Source organism: Lagopus leucura, unplaced genomic scaffold (assembly GCF_019238085.1).
Source record: "Lagopus leucura isolate 7727_CA_CO unplaced genomic scaffold, USGS_WTPT01 Super-Scaffold_100009, whole genome shotgun sequence".
NCBI classification, from domain to species: Eukaryota; Metazoa; Chordata; class Aves; order Galliformes; family Phasianidae; genus Lagopus; species Lagopus leucura.
Window position 1 is genome coordinate 214,448 of NW_024962266.1, and position 15,967 is coordinate 230,414.

A 15,967-nucleotide genomic window follows, 5' to 3' on the forward strand; every position below is an offset into this window, starting at 1 on the left:
CCATCAGTGTTATTAAGCAGGAATAAATTTTGTCACAGCATTCAAGAAATATAACTGGAAAATCCACCGCATGGAATTCAGTGTGTGAATGTTTTACAGTGTGAAGATCTTAATTCTTACAACAGTCCAAGAAGACTGGGCAAACAGAATATGTGTTTTAAAGACAGCTGAAATGTGTCATAAGCTGCAATTAAATGATTGCCCCTAGATTAAAAGAAAAACACAACTAAGAAAAACAAACAAGCAAAAAACAACAAAGGAATAAGTGAAAGTTTATCTGCAAAAGCAAGTTTTCTTAAGAGAGTAAAATGTTTTCTGTAACTGATAAATTCCATTTAATTTAGACAAAATTTTTCTGACAAACAAGTAAAAAATGTTTTCGCTCAATTTCTGCTAGTTTTCAAGTCCTGGAGAGAAGAGAGGCTATGTTTTACTGACAGGATTCTAAAAACCATGGAAATGATTGCATTCATCAGTGGGTACACATGGAGGCTGGACTAAGCTGCACAGGGCTGTTAACAAAATTATTATGTATGGCAATATATATGACATTCTCACCAGAAAACCTTCATGGAGCTGTGAAGAAGTGTAGCTGATTGTTGTTGGGTAGATTAAACAGTCTCATACTGAGCCTCAATTTATTCTGGGCTATGGTCAAGCTGCCTGTATAAAAAGCAAATGATCCAAAGGTTGCTGAGAATAGAAGGGAAGAGATCTGTCTGTTCAGGGAGCTTCAGTTCAGTCAGAAATTAAGTGAATTGCTGTTTACATTTAGTGGCTTATTTCTGGCTCCTTTCTGCACAACAGTCTGCTTTTTGCTACTAGATTCTTCAACTCTGGAACCTGAGGGCAGTGGTTAACTCTTGCTTGAGCAGATAGTGAGAATGGAGCATACCTGTAGAAATTTGTCTTGCTAAATACAACCATGATGCTTTTCTTATGGGAACTCAGAACATTTCCTTGTGTTTGACAATGACAAGCCAGCACCTGTCATTGCAGAACAGTTAATTCTCCCAGCCCAGCTGATATTAGTGATTGAGGGTGTAAAGTTATAAAGAGCGAGTGAGGTTCTTCAGAAGGAGATTGTCATCATGTTACGCAGAGCAATGAGAACATGCAGTGATCTCTTCTGGACCAGAGACAAACCACAAGCAATAACCAAAGCATCACATGATGTTCTACCAAGTATGGGGAGAGTGAGCTTGCTTGTCTCATGTGCCACTGTGTTATGGCCTTACACCAAATTTCTCTCTTGCAAGTTCTTCTTCATAGGAGAAGTTTGGCCTGTGATCTGGCACTGACAAGTTTCACTTTAGCCCAAGGGCCTGAAACCTGACAGCATTGCTGTGCTCTGATTGCAGCTGGGGATCCTGTCACATAGCAGCTCCACAGCTGTTTGCTGTGCTGCACTTGACAGCATTTTGGTAATGCAAGGAGCCTCAATTCATGCCCATGAAGTTGCCAATGGTGTCAGTGTGCTTTCTGTAAGGTAACTCTCAAAGGCTGCAGCATCCACCTAGAAGCCTGGCTGCAGCTGTAGGAATTAGTGCATGTGATTCCACTGCCTCAGGCTCAGCTTGAAACCTTCTCAAATCTTGTCAATGTAAGTGAGTTTATAACTTCTCAGGTAACTTCTGTTAGCTGGGAGGTGTTGCATGGACAGAGCTTTCTGAGGACTCTGGGGCTGTAGCTGGATTCTCACCAGACTCAGGGCCCTGCAAAGCATGTGGAGGGGCAAGGAGGTGGAGGAAGGGCAATGATGGTCAGTCCTGGCAGCCCACAGAGTGTGTCTTCTGGCCCTGTGCCTGAGACAAGAGCCCGAGTACTTTGCCAGCCAAGCAGCCCTCATTCATTGGGAGATGGATAAGATCCACTGCTTTTGGCTTTACGTAGGACATACTACCTTGTTCATCCCTGAATCCTTGCCACAGGCTCTTCAGGGGACTGCCAGACCCACAGCAGGACAGACTCCTGCATCCTTAGCTCTGAAGTGGCAAAAAAGAAAGAAAAAACAAAACAACAAACCTAATCTTTCTAATGCCAATGGGCTTTACATCTTTACAAATCTAGTCACTGAAAACACTACCTGAAACCATGCTTTCTTTTCTCTCCCTACTTTCAAAGAGTTTTATTTTGTGGAAAACAAAACAAAACAAAACAGAACACCACCAACAAAAAAATACAAGCACAAAAAGCAGTTTCATATGGGTGATAAAGTTTTGTTTTGTTTTTAGCAGAGTAGGACACTGTTAAGTGACTACTAAATAATAAAGTCTGATCTTTAATGCATTATTGATTATGAATGTTAAACCAGATTCCCATATATTTTTGTTTGAATCTGTTATCCATAATGAATATTTATTTCAACTAATTAAAGCAGATTTGATTGGTTAGCTAGAAGAAATAGATGGGTTTTACTTCTGCTGCAGTTCGTTCAACTTTTGCTGGAACAGTTGCTCTAACAGATTCTTGCAGATTGAGGTAGCTTGGACAGTTGTGTGAATACATTGTGGCACCCCAGTAAGGGTGTTGCCTGGTATCTGCAGTGCCTGAACAACAGAGAGCGAAGTGCTGCTGTCAGAACTTACCCCAGAATCACTTCCATAGGGCCTTAAGGATCATCTAGTTCCAACCCCCTTTCCATATACAGGTTTACCACTCACCAGATCAGGCTGTACAGGGCCTCATTCACCTGGCTTTGAATGCCTGCAGGGATTGGGACATCCACATCTTCTCTGGGCAACATCTTCCTGTGCCTAACCACACTCTAAGTAAAAAATGTCTTCCTAACATCTAACCTAAATTTCCCCTCTTTTAGTTTAAAGCCATTCCCTCTTGTCCTATTTATTAGACCACATAAAAAGTCTGTCCACCTCCTGCTTGTACGCTCCCTTCAAGGACTGGAAGGCTGCAATTTGGTCTATCCAGAGCCTTCCCTCCTCCAAGCTAAAAAAGTCCAACTTCCTCCAGCTTACTCCTTACTTTGTAGGAGAGGTACTCCAGTCTTCTGATCATCATCTAGCTCAACCATGCCATCACAGGCATGCTCATTAAACCATGTCCCTAAGTGCCATATCTACCCTTTGTTTGAAAACCTCCAGGAATGGTTACTCCACGACTTCTCTGGGCAGCCTGTTCCAATGCCTGACCACTCTTTCTGAGACTAAATTTCCCCAAATCTCCAGCCTGAATCTCCCTGGCACAACTTGAGGCCATTACCTCCTTTCTTATCGCTGGTTACTTGGGAGAACAGACCAACCCCCTCAACAGACCAACCTCACTACAACCTCCTTTCAGGTCATGTAGAGAGCAATGAGGTCTCACTTGAGCCTCTTCTTCTCCAAGCTGAACAATCCCATCTCCCTCAGCCATTCCGCAACAAGGCTTGTTCTCTAGGCTCCTCAGCAGCTTAGTTGCCCTTCTCTGGACACGTTCCAGGGCCTTGATATCTTTCTTTGTAGCGAAGGGCCCAAAACTAAACACAGCACTCAAGGTGTGGTTTCAGCAGTACAGAGGTACAATCACTTCCCCAGTCCTGCGGATGACACTAGTTCTGATAAAAGCCATGATGACAATGGCCTTCTGGGCCACCAGGGCAGACTGCTGGCTCTTGTTCAGCCAGCTGTCAACTAACATCCCTAGATTCTTTTCCAGCCACTCTTCCCCAAGCCTGTAGCAATGCATGCAGTTGTTGTGACCAAAGTGTAGGACCCGGTACTTGGTCTTGTTGAAGCTCATCCCTTTGGCCTCAGCCCAGCGATCCAATCTGTTCAGATCCCTCCATAGGGCCTTCCTACCTTCAGGCAGATTAACACTTTCTCCCAGCTTGGTGTCATCTGCAAATTTACTGAAGGCACACTCAATACCCTCATCCTGATCCTTAATAGAGATATTAAACAGGGTCAGCCCCACTACTGACTCCTTAGGAACACCCTCATGAGTCAGTTTTTTACCCAGAGAAAAGTGCACCTGTCCAGACCATGGGCTTCTAGCTTCTCCAACATAACGTGCAGAGACAGTGCCCAAGTCTTTCTGAAGTCTAAGTGAACTGCATCTGCACATATGCGCTAGGGAAACCTGTGGCTTGTGGTCTCCAGCTTTTATAGCTGGAGGGCATGACCTAGCTTCTTCTGTTCAATCAGACGTTTATCTTGTTTTCTGCAGTGCCTGAACAAGCAAAACTCTGTGTGGCAGGACCCAGATGTCGTCAGAGAGACTGGAAGACCTGCCCAGTGCTCTGCACAGAACGCCTTTTCGTGTCTTCTCTAGAAACCATAGACTAGGGAAGTAAGTGCTCTTGGAAACACCAGAGAGGTTTTGGTTGAGCAACAACAAAATCAAGCTCAAAGCAGACCATTTTTAATGGAAAATTTTGGACTGGACCATTAGTGCAACAAAACCAGGAGACCTGAAAACAGGATTGAGCTGCCAAGTAATTTAATGATAAATACTGAATTAGCCCAGCTAGTTTTGCGTTTTATGAGGGGAAGTCTTTTTTAACCCCTTCTCTTCGAAAGTTTTATTATTACACGAGCTTGGGCCCACTCTTATTTAACTCATCTCTAACCCTCTGACCACAAGCACAAAGGTTCTGTGAATTACACTCTGAATGTTCAGAGTATCTCCATTACACCAACCAAGGGTGACTGTGGGGAATGTAGTCCTGTTGGCAGTAAATCTAGCTCTCTGGACACTCAGAGCATCTGGGAACTCAGACTTAGTTACTATTGGAGAGATGCCAACTCACAGCCTGGCAGGATTTTAAACGATTTGTCAATATTTATGGGTTTAAATGTGAAAACAGAAACTGCAGACTAAAAAAAATCAGTAAAAAAATGATGAACTTATTAACTGAGTGAACTTGGTTTCTTCAAGTGCCAGAAAAACACATTTCACATGCCTTAGTGCTTGACTTAGTGCTGTCTTGGTGAAAAAATTTAAAGTGGGATATTTAATAATGTGAGAAATACTTAAATCAGCCAAATCTATATATATAAAAAAAATAATAAGTTGAGATCAAAACTGTGAGCTAATTCTTGTAACACTGTCATGGGGAGGAAGACGGGTAATGGGAGAAACGTCATGTAGCTTTCATCGTAGACTGTATAGACAGATGCAGGGAGCTTGGACTTGCATTTGTTTCTAAACAAAATGAATTCTTGACTGGCTTAAATGGAGCAAAGGATATAACTCTGGAGAACTAAACACTTATTTTTATCTGCAGTTCCTAAGGTTAGCCTTCATTCCATACATCTGAAAATCAATTAGAAATACTCCCTTAAACAATAAGACAGCTTGGGAATTCATGCCATTTGCTAAGAACTTTGTTATTTCTATTTCCTCATTTATGACTGAGGAAGATGAGATCTCTTTCAAAACATATTTGTTAGAATACACCCATCAGCAGCTCTGTGCATTGAGAGGCCTTTCTGCTGTGATATGTGAATAGGATGCTGTACCGTAATTAGCTTCTCCCAACAAATTAGGAACAGAAGATTTCATTCCAAGGTGTGAAATGCAGTATTTAAACTAATGGAATGCAAATCTGCAAACTGCATCCCGTAGGATAGCTTCTGGAGTGAGAGGAATTGCATGCTTGTTGATGTCACCTATAACGATTCTGTCAGTGACTCCAAAACAAGCTTCAGTCTGCAGACTGAAGTGGCAGTGCAGCTGCCCTTTGTAGCAGAGGATGATGATACTTCTTTCGGTTGTAAGTCAGGAAATAATCCTGCTTGCCATCAAGATAAGAGACTGCAGAGCGATATTGCTATACTAATTCTGTTAGAAGTGTATTAAATATCTGATCTAAAATCTGAATATCTGATCCACAAATTGCTTACAATATTAAGATAATTGGGAATAGTGCTACATACTGAAAGCCGCTATTTGCATGATATAGGCTAAAATGTAATGGAAGTTTTGTAGATTCTCAGTTTCAACGTCTATTGTAAATAACTTAAAAATATTCAATCAGGCACTCCCAATCCACATTCCAAAGGCTGTGTGCAGCCCAGCCCTGCCCATCCTGCAGTCCACAGCGCCGCACCATCATGGCAGTGGCTCTTCCCGTTGTGCCCCAGGTGTGCACCCAAACATCAGTGAGCAGTCAGCGCTGTGTCAGCTAAAACCAGGGCATGGGCAGGGCGCAGTGCAGTGCTATCTCCAGTCGTGGCAAATAACTGTATGCATTTTGATTTGTTGGCTAAACACAGTCCTGTGAACAGCAAAAAAATTCCAGCCTCACTTTCCATTGCGATAAAGGAATTTGAGAACAGGTTTCAAGAATGCAGAAAAAGTTCTGGTTTTGGTATATCTGTGACTCCATTTTCAGTCAACATAACTGCATTACACATTTTCGTGTACAGAGTTGCAATCACATTTTCAGATAAAAAATTGGATCGTGTCTCTTTCCTAATCTTTTGTAAGACCTATCTTACCAGAGAAAAATATCACTCAAATATCCTTCACTTCTCAATCACACTCTTTTCATGTCAATGCGTTTTGGCAGTAAGAACATTTGTGAACAACTGTTTTAAGGGATAAAGCATAGGAAGAGTAGAATTTCATCACAAATCTCTGACAAATACCTTGAGACCTCTCTGAGAATTACAGGGACTTCCACTGAACCAGGCTGATGGATTAGATTCACAAAAACTGGGTCAGATATCCACTACTTTTCTGCTTTCGTTAGCCTCTTTTTAAATGTTTTAATCAAAATATATATTAAAAATAACGTTTGTTACTTATATACTTTAACTGTTATACATTTTAAATGTGGCTCAAGACACTTCAGTCAATGTGGCAAGAGAAAAGGCTGGACACTCCTGAGACAACATAAATCTGCTAACAAATGCTAGATTTTATTTGCTCTGGGACAATTTTGTAAAAGCACACTCTAAACAAATCTTCCTTCTCCTCCCCAGAAAAGTGAAAAGTACACTTTCTGAATTTTCTTATTATCAGAATCTCTTTGTAAAATATTTGAATATAGACATTTTATCCCTGTGTGTTTGTGGGAAATTCTGCCTATAATTAAAAATTATTTCAACCTTAACTATGTAAAAAAATATATTATATATATATACACATATATACATATAAAATAATTTCTAAAACTAAGATTATTATTTGTAATGCATTTCCAAGAAAACTGTGGCAACCCAGACAGAGGGGCTGCTCAGAAATTTGGCTGTTCAAGTCACTGGCTGCAGGGACTGCTCGAGCCTGCTGCTACCTGGGGAGGATGGCAAGGATTACACCTGCGTGAGGTGTGAGCAAGTGGATGAGTTACTCCAGCTGGTGACTGAACTTAAGGAAGAGGTACAGAAACTTAGAACCATCAGGGATTGTGAACGGGAGATAGACTGGTGGGGTGACTGGCTGGCAAGTCAGAGGAATGGGTGCCAGGGAGGCACCCTCACAAAAGTGGTGGACCCCCAGCCTCATCAGAGTAGGACAGACCTGACTGATGATGAGGGTTGGACGAGAGTCCCTGCCAGACGTCATGGGAACCCCCCCTGCCTGCCTACCCCGCTTCCCCAGATCCCCCTTAGAAACAGGTTTCACACGCTGGAAATGGAAGGTGAGGTGAGCCATGAGGTGATGGAAGATCTGCCAAGGAGGGAGCCTAAGGCGAGGAGGGAGCCTAAGACAAGGAGAGAGTCTAGGGCGAGGCAGACACCCCCATGCCTCCAGACTGCCTCTGTAAGGAAAGAAAGAAGGGTGGTCGTGGTGGGTGACTCCCTTCTCAGGGGAACGGAGGGCCCCATATGCAGACCAGACCCAAGCCACCGAGAAGTGTGCTGCCTCCCTGGGGCCCGGGTCAGGGACATAAGTAGGAAAATACCAAAGCTGGTAAGGCCCACCGATTACTTTCCATTGCTCATAGTTCAGGCGGGCAGTGAAGAAATTGCTCAGACAAGCCTACGGGCAATGAAAAGAGATTTCAAGGGTTTAGGGCACTTAGTTCAAAGTGCAGGAGCACAAGTAGTCTTTTGTTCTGTACTATCAGGGGCGGTCTGGGATTCAGAGCTTGCATGGAAGGTCCAAACAATGAATAACTGGCTCAGAGGCTGGTGCCGAGCCAGAAACTTTGGATTCTTCGATCATGGGGTGGTTTACTCGGCCCCTGGCTTGTTCTCCAACCATGGAGCTCACCTATCTCAAAGGGGGCAACGAATCTTAGCTCAGGAGCTAGCGGGGCTCATTGATAGAGCTTTAAACTAATTATGATGGGGGAAGGGGACAGTACAGGCCTCACAGGAGAAGAGCCTAGGGGAACAGTTGTAGAGCTGGGAGTGAGGCAAATGACTGGATATATGACTGGAGTGAGGCAAATCCTGGATACTTGCCCAGGAGCTGGCGGGACTTGTAGAGAGGGCTTTAAACTAGATAGGAAGGGGGAGGGGGATAAAGCCAGGCCTGCTAGAGAGCAGCCTGGGGAAGTGGTAATGGGATTAGGTGAGAGGCGAGGGGCTCAGCTGAGGTGCGTCTACACTAATGCACGCAGCATGGGCAACAAACAAGAAGAGTTGGAAGCCATTGTGCAGCAGGCAAACTATGACCTAGTTGCCATAACGGAAACATGGTGGGATTGCTCCCACGATTGGAGTGCTGCAATGGATGGCTATAAACTCTTCAGGAAAGATAGGCAAGGAAGGCGGGGTGGTGGTGTAGCTCTCTATGTTAGGGAATGCTTTTACGCTACTGAGATTATGACTGGGGACGATAACGTTGAATCCCTATGGGTAAAGATCAGAGGAAGGGCTGACAAGACAGGCACCCTGGTGGGCGTCTGTTATAGACCCCCAAATGAAGATGAAGAAACAGACGAGGTATTCTATAAGCAGCTGGCACAAGCTGCACAGTCGCCTGCCCTTGTCCTCATGGGGGACTTTAACTTCCCTGACGTATGCTGGGAGTACAGCACAGCACAGAGGAAGCAGTCTAGGAGGTTTCTGGAATGCGTAGAGGACAACTTCCTGATACAGCTGGTCAGAGAGCCCACGAGAGGAACTGCCCCACTAGACCTGCTGTTCACAAACAGGGAAGGTTTGGTGGGAGATGTGGAGGTTGGAGGCTGTCTTGGACAGAGTGATCGTGAAATGATAGACTTCGTGATTCATGGTGGAGCCTGGAGGGGGAATAGTAATACTGCTACCTTGGACTTCAGGAGGGCGGACTTTGAATTGTTCAGGGGACTAATAGGGGGAGTCCCCTGGCATTCAGTCTTAGCGAGCAAAGGGGTCCAAGAGAGCTGGTTGCTCTTCAAGAAGGAAGTCTTAAGGGCGCAGGAGCAGGCAGTCCCCCTGAGCTGCAAAATGAGCCGGCAGGGAAGAAGACCGGCGTGGATGAATAGGGAGCTATTCCTGAGGCTCCGGGAGAAAAAGAGAATCTACTGCCTGTGGAAAGAGGGACAGGCCACTCAAAATGAATACAGGGAAGTTGTTCGGATGTGTAGAGGTGAAATCAGAAAGGCAAAAGCCCAGCTTGAATTTAACCTAGCCGCTGGTGTGAAAAGGAATAAGAAACTCTTTTATAAATACATTAACAGTAAGAGGAGGACAAAGGAGAATATCCACTCTTTGCTGGATGAGGCTGGGAATGTGACCACTGAGGATAAGGAAAAGGCGGAGGTTCTGAATGCCTTCTTTACGTCTGTCTTTAAAAGTCAGACCAGTTATCCTCAGGATACCCCTCTCTCTGACCTGGTAATCTCGGTTGGGGAGCACACTAACCCCCCTGTGATTCTGAAAGAAACAGTCAGAGACCTACTGCTCCAGCTGGACTGTCACAAGTCGATGGGGCCAGATGAGATCCACCCGAGAGTGCTGAGGGAACTGGCGGAGGTGATAGCCGAGCCGCTTTCCATCATCTGTCAGCGCTCCTTGTTGACTGGTGAGGACTCCCATTTATAAGAAAGGTCGTAAGGAGGATCCGGGGAACTACAGGCCTGTCAGCCTGACCTCGGTGCCAGGGAAGGTTATGGAGCAGATCGTCTTGAGGGAGATCATGCGGCATGTGCGGGGTGACCGGGGGATCAGGCCTAGCCAGCATGGGTTCATGAAGGGCAGGTCCTGTTTGACCAACCTGATCTCCTTCTATGATCTAGTGACCCATCTAGTGGATGAAGGAAAGGCTGTTGATGTGGTCTACCTAGACTTCAGCAAAGCCTTTGACACTGTCTCCCACAGCATTCTCCTGCAGAAGCTGGCAGCCAGAGGCTTGGATGGGTACACTCTTGGCTGGGTAAGGAGCTGGCTGGAGGGCCGGGCACAGAGAGTGGTGGTGAATGGAGTCAAATCCAGCTGGCGACCAGTCGTGAGTGGTGTTCCCCAGGGGTCGGTGCTGGGGCCTGTCCTCTTCAATATCTTTATTGATGACCTGGATGAGGGCATCGAGTGCACCCTCAGTAAATTCGCAGATGACACCAAATTGGCTGGAAGTGTGGATCTGCCTGGGGGTAGCGAGGCCCTACAGAGGGATCTGGACAGGCTGGAGAGCTGGGCTGGAGCCAATGGGATGAGTTTCAACAAGGCCAAATGCCGGGTCCTGCACTTCGGCCACAACAACCCCAGGCAAGGCTACAGGCTTGGGGCGGTGTGGCTGGAGGACTGCGTAGAGGAAATGGACCTGGGGGTATTGATTGATGCTCAGCTGAACATGAGCCGACAGTGTGCCCAGGTGGCCAAGAAGGCCAATGGCATCCTGGCTTGCATCAGAAACAGTGTTGCAAGCAGGAGCAGAGAAGTGATTGTTCCCCTATATTCAGCACTAGTGAGGCCGCACCTCGAGTACTGTGTCCAGTTTTGGGCCCCTCGCTGCAAGAAAGATATTGAGGCCCTGGAACGTGTTCAAAGAAGGGCAACAAAGCTGGTGAGGGGTCTGGAACACAGGCCATATGAGGAGAGGCTGAAGGAGCTGGGAATGTTCAGCCTGGAGAAGAGGAGGCTCAGGGGAGACCTCATTGCTCTCTATAACTTCCTGAAGGGAGGTTGTAGTGAGCTGGGGGTCGGCCTCTTCTCTCGTGTCATTAGTGATAGGACCAGGGGGAATGGTTTCAAGCTACGGCAGGGGAGATTCAGGCTGGACATGAGGAAGTATTACTTTTCAGAAAGGGTGGTCAGGCACTGGAATGGACTGCCCAGGGAGGTGGTGGAGTCACCGACCCTGGGGGTGTTCAAGGAAAGACTGGATGTTGTGTTGAGGGACATGGTATAGTAGGAGCTATTGGGAATAGGTGAACGGTTGGACTGGGTGATCTTTTAAGTCTTTTCCAACCTTGGTGATTCTATGATTCTATGATTCTATGATTTTCAAAACATTCCACTCTGGTTAGCCAGCAGAGGGAGATAGCGTTCTTGCTTTCTAGCCTCAACCTGTTACTGTTACTTTCATAGTACAGCTCGGTTGCCTAATCGTGTTCAAAATCTCTTGAAAATCTTGACTTGAAATTATTGAAAATAGCATAATTTTCAGCTATACAAATTTTAGAATATCTTTATAATTATGGTATAGGAGTTCTGCCTTTGTGAGGCCCCATCTGGAGTACTGCATCCATGTCCGGAGTCCCCAGTACAAGAAAGACAGGGAGCTGTTGGAGAGGGTCCAGAGGAGCCACGAAGATGATCAGGAGGCTGCAGCACCTCCTCTATGAAGACAGGCTGAAGGAGCTGGGCTTGTTCAGCCTGGAGAAGAGAAGGCTGCGGGGTGACCTCATTGCAGCCTTTCAGTACCTCAAGGGAGCCTACAAACAGGAGGGGAATCAACTCATTGAAAGGGTAGATTACAGCAGGACAAGGGGAAATGGGAATGGGAAGTTCTTTACAGAGAGAGTGGTGAGGTGCTGGAACAGCTGCCCAGAATGGCTGTGGATGCCCTGTCCATCCCTGGAGGTGTTCAAGGCCAGGTTGGATGGGGCCCTGGGCAGCCTGGAGTGGTATGAAGTGTGGAAGTTGGTGACCGTGCGTGTGGCACAGGGGTTGGATCTTGATGATCCTTGAGGTCCCTTCCAACCCAAGCCATTCTATGATTCTATGATTGTATGACTGTGTGAAAATCCCTGCTCAGCAGTCATATTATTCAAGTGGTGACAACAGTAGATGTGTTGTAGCATCTACTCTGCCTGGTTATGTCTGGTTAGTCCTCTATTCAAATAAATTGGTGGAAGGTTTATAAGATTTAATGCACATTATTGCGTATTTCTTGGATAAATCAAATGGCTGACTTGTGAGGCGGTTCTCCTCATCAAGCGCTGTATAGTGTACCTGTGATGTGATCTGCTGCTCTCAGAACAGCAGTGAAACAATCTTTCAGTGCTTTATGCAACCCTAGCTCTTCCGGTCTTTGAAAACTTTCAAAAAGGACGTTCAGACAACAATACTGAAGTCCTTTCTAAAATCCTAACTAAAAAATCCAAATTAAAACTCAGAACTCTTACTCAGAACTCTTTCTTAGGAGCAAACTGAGCTGCCATTCAGTATATTGATCTGATCTCCATGGTCTGGGAAAAGAGCTGCAGGTACTTGGGCTAGATGTGGCTGCCTATGGTCAGTGTAGATGTTTATTTAAAATGGTGTGATGAAGCCCATGCTGCCTCATGCACCATTTTTAATGTGCAGACACAAGTAAATTTGCATGAATACATGGCTATAGATAATATATATAGAGATATAGATAGATAGATAGATAGATAGATAGATAGATAATTCAGAATAGCAGAGAATTAGCATGTACTTCTTCAGTGCAGAAATTTAAATTCAGGAAAAGGATTTGTTGAGGAGCTGCTTTCATTCCTCATTTGTAAGCTGGGAATTAAAGAGCTGAGAATTATAGATTTTTTAAGGACACACTGGTGATATATGCACTGTATGTTGTGCTCAGAAACATGTAGGCTTTAATGCAAAAAGTACAATTGATAAGGAGATTGACTGCCCTGCCCATTAGGAACAGGCCCCATACTTTTGTTTATTCTGTTTCGCCATTCGTTGTCTACTCTTTTTTTTTTTTTTTTGACTTCTTTTTTTTTTCCGCCTTCTTTTTTTTTTCCCACTTGAATGAGGAAATTGCACAGCAATAAAGCAATAAAAGCTTTTATCAATATTGTATCAACAAAACTTTCAGCCCAACATTTACTTTTATGTCCTAATCACAAGATGGCCTGTTTTATAAAGCAAATGTTTTATAATCAAACCCAAAACAATTTTATCTTGTGGATGAAAGATGATTCAGTTCTGCAGCAGGGTGAAATGGTCTCTTGGCTGAGGCAGATATTTTATTAAACAAAATGTTCCAGTTGCTATTGCTATTTGCTCCTTGTATCGATATCTTTTGCTCTACGTCATGATATTCTGAAAGGTGTTGAGCTGTGAACCAAACATTTAAACTTCTGTAAAAGAGAAAGGAAGTTGAAAATGGCAAGAAATTATCTCCATTCAATTTTTTGCTTCATTACAAGATAGAACATGGGGTACTTTAAAAATCTCTGGTTTTTAAATTGGAAGCTGTCCATCATCTAGAAATGCTTGCAGAACATGTAGGATTGCTAGCACTTACCTGTCTGCTTCAATACTGCTGTAAAGCATTAATTATCCAAGACATAAATAGTTCCAACATTTCTGGATGCAGACTGAGTTTTAAAAGAAAGCAGTAACCATAAGGTAATGGATGATGAGAATTCAATCATAGATCCGAACAGTTCTGAATCCAGCTTCTGTCTGTGCCAATACCTGAAGGGCAGGAGTAAGGAATAAATACAGCCTTTAGCTTGATTTCACATTCAAACAAATCTTTTGGAAAAGTGCAGATCTGAAACCTGCAGTTCTTCAAACTCTGTATTATTCACTACTCCATTCAAAAGCATCTATCCCTACAAGCAGGTGGTCATAGTAGAATCCCAAGATTTGATTTCTTAACAAAAGCAGGTGGTTTCTAGACATGGATTTTGGAGAAAACCTACAATACATTCCGAAGATCCAGAAGCCAGAAGTCAAACAAAACTTACACTTTTTATATTGTCATAAGTTTTATATTGTTGGCAAAGCAGTCTTAAAGGAATATGTAAATCTACTGTGATAAAACAGTAATGTGGCAGGACAAAATGACTTGGTTGCAGAGAGGAAAGACAAAAGCAGTGCTGACCATGCCCTCTCAGTTTGAGACCAGTTGCCTGGCTTGCAAAGCAGTGGTCACTGATTGGCAGAGGTCAGTGTTTACTTATCACTTGGAGTCTGAACCCTCACCATGTAATGCCATTCACATCACAAAATCTCCCCTGGGAGGCAGTGCTAGGCTTCTCATGGTCTTTGTGCGCAAATGTGAAGATTTTGCCATGTATAACCACAGACATGATCTTTAGCATTAGAAGCAGCTCTAGGGAGCAGCTACCTGGTTTCTTGCATACCTGCTAATTCCTTCAGTAGCATTCCTTTTTCTGGGATGGCATTTTAACTCCATCCCTTCCCAAGGCATCCTGAGTTCTGCCTGCATACTCTTTCAAAGTGCAGAGCTGGACACAATTTTAGAGCAGTGAGTATCATTGACAAATACAGCATTATACCTGTGATTAGAGTAAATATACATAAAATACAAAGCCAGGGTTAAAGACTGGCTAAGGAAACTGTCTGTGAACTGGACAGCTCTTACTATACAATATGTATACTTCTCACAGAGAGTGCCAACACCATATACCCAAAACAAACCGCAAAGATTCTCTCCTCCTCAGCAATTAATGAAGTCCAAACAAAGCAAAAAGAAAAGGGGGAAGAGGCATGTGTGGAGTGATATGACTTGGAGGAGGAGGGGAAAAAAGGTTTTGATGTGTATGGACATCCAGAGGAAATCTTGTTAAACACTTGTGATAAAAGAACATGGAGTATCTAGGATACATGCAGAGCTTGCTGTCCTGAGAGATGTTGTGAGAATGAGCTTGGGTGAGTGCAGGCTTCTGAGAGTTGACCTTAGGATCCCAGCATCTGTCCTGGTGTAAGCAGCTTGCTCTGTAATTAGAGTAGCATCAGTGTTAAAAATGCTGGTATTCTGATATTCTTCAGATAAAAACTTCTGTTTTTGAAATGCATGCTTCTTTACTCTGCACTGGACTGAAACCAGCAACTGCCTCTGTGCAACCATTATTAGATAGTGGCATTTGTTAGCCGTATGTTGTAAAATGGAGCAGATTGAAACAAAGGCCCAAAAGGTGAGAAGTGCTTTATTTCCTTCCCAGTCTTCTGAACTTGTACATTTTTCCACAGTGAACAAATTTTAGGCTTTTTATACTTGAGACAGGCTAGAGGGAAAGGAGTCATTGCTGAGCACTTTGTTCCACCTCACCTTATGTACACTTACTCTGGACAGTTATTTATCTGCTTACCACGTGCAAGCACTTTGCTCACAAAGTGACAGTGTGTCAGTGTAGGAGGAAGGAACTGGAAAATTGGGTTCAGATTTTCTGCACTGCTACATTCTTCTGCACTACCAAACTGTGTAAACAAAATATCTAATTCCAGCCTCACATCAGGCATGAAAATACTGTTGAAGTTAGGTACGCTGGAAATGCTCAAAGCTAAGAACCAAACACCACAGACATCCGTGACAGCAGAGCGCACAAGGGGACATGCAGAGCCAGGCTGCCGGCCCTGAGGCATACCATGGGGCACAGAGTCTGTCTGTCTGTCTGTCACCCCCCACCTAGGGCCTGCACCCAGCCCTTGTGCCCAAGCACTCTGGTCACAGTGCACTGCCATGATGCAGCCTAAACCTGGGCCATCAGACAGAGGAGGACACAGTGATTTTCTTCTGCAGGTGGTTGTTTGGCGAGCTCTGGAAATCATGTCATTGGAGAAAGAAAGAAAGAAAGAAAGAAAGAAAGAAAGAAAGAAAGAAAGAAAGAAAGAAAGAAAGAAAGAAAGAAAGAAAGAAAGAAAGAAAGAAAGAAAGAAAGAAAGAAAGAAAGAAAGAAAGAAAG